The sequence below is a fragment of the Amphimedon queenslandica genome, unplaced genomic scaffold, assembly GCF_000090795.2.
Source record: "Amphimedon queenslandica unplaced genomic scaffold, v1.1 AMPQUscaffold_1222_Cont26764, whole genome shotgun sequence".
In the NCBI taxonomy this organism is placed as follows: Eukaryota; Metazoa; Porifera; class Demospongiae; order Haplosclerida; family Niphatidae; genus Amphimedon; species Amphimedon queenslandica.
This window is the reverse complement of record NW_003558431.1, coordinates 1-1,131: the sequence shown is the minus strand read 5'-3', so window position 1 is coordinate 1,131 and position 1,131 is coordinate 1. Positions and strand designations below refer to the sequence as shown.

The 1,131-nt window shown below is 33.2% G+C and overlaps 1 pseudogene; it reads left to right on the top strand.

Annotated features, from left to right (window-relative positions):
- Positions 1 to 6: 6 nt before the first annotated feature.
- On the top strand, positions 7 to 1,053 carry LOC105316346 (protein groucho-1 pseudogene; annotated as a pseudogene).
- The last annotated feature ends 78 nt before the right edge of the window (positions 1,054 to 1,131 follow it).

Genomic DNA, 1,131 nt, shown 5'->3' with positions numbered 1-1,131 from the left:
AAAGTGATGTCACCACTTTGTTCTAATGCTACAGCTTGTTATGCACTTGCAGTGAGTGCTGATGGAAATGTAAGTTACCATACACGATACATGTATTTCATCAAAAATGGTTAGGAGAGAATTGTCTATTTTTATAACATTTTCTGATACGTTTATGTTACCTAAAAAAGTTTCAGCAAATTTTGATAAAAATTATTATTTTAGTTGTAGCCAAAATGCCTTATTAATCACCTGTCTCTCTCTTCCTGTTATTTCCTTATATAGTCATGCTTCAGTTGTTGCAGTGATGGTAATATTGCTATGTGGGATCTTCGTAATCGTGAGATGACAAGACTATTAAGAGGTCACACTGATGGGGCTAGTTGTGTTGATATTGCACCTGATGGTAATAAACTATGGACTGGTAGTCTTGATGCTACTGTAAGATGTTGGGATCTAAGAGAAGGAAGACAACTACAACAGCAAGACTTTAATAGTCAGATATTCTCATTAGGATACTGTCCTACTTCTGATTGGCTAGCAGTAGGGTAAGATAAAAGTATTTTTAAGTTATTATATTGCTTACGTTATTACCATTGCATGAAACAAACATAAAGTAGCTACTTGTTACAGGCTCCATATATTGTCATCAATGAAAACTAAACCCACAAATTAGTGTATGAGGATCAAATGCTGAAAGCTTTACAAATACAAAATTAATCCACTATATCACTGTATGCTTGTATACTTTATATACCAATAGTCTTATTAATTATTACCAGTATTAGATGAACCAATGGTTTAATGTGTGTGTGTGTTTATGTATTATTAGTATGGAGAGCAGTAGTGTTGAAGTCCTTCGTGTGAGTGGTCCAGATAAGTATCAGTTACATTTACACGAGTCTTGTGCGCTGTCACTCAAGTTTGCTCACAGTGGTAAATGGTTTATAACTACAGGAAAGGATAATCTACTAAATGCATGGAGAACACCTTATGGTGCTAGTATATTCCAGGTACATAGTCCATTATTATTAACATTAACTGTACAGTGGTATTTGTACTTGTTACTATTATTATGTGTGTGTGTAGTCTTATTTATAATTATACATTAATGTACAATGAAATAATGATTGTATCCTATACATACAGATG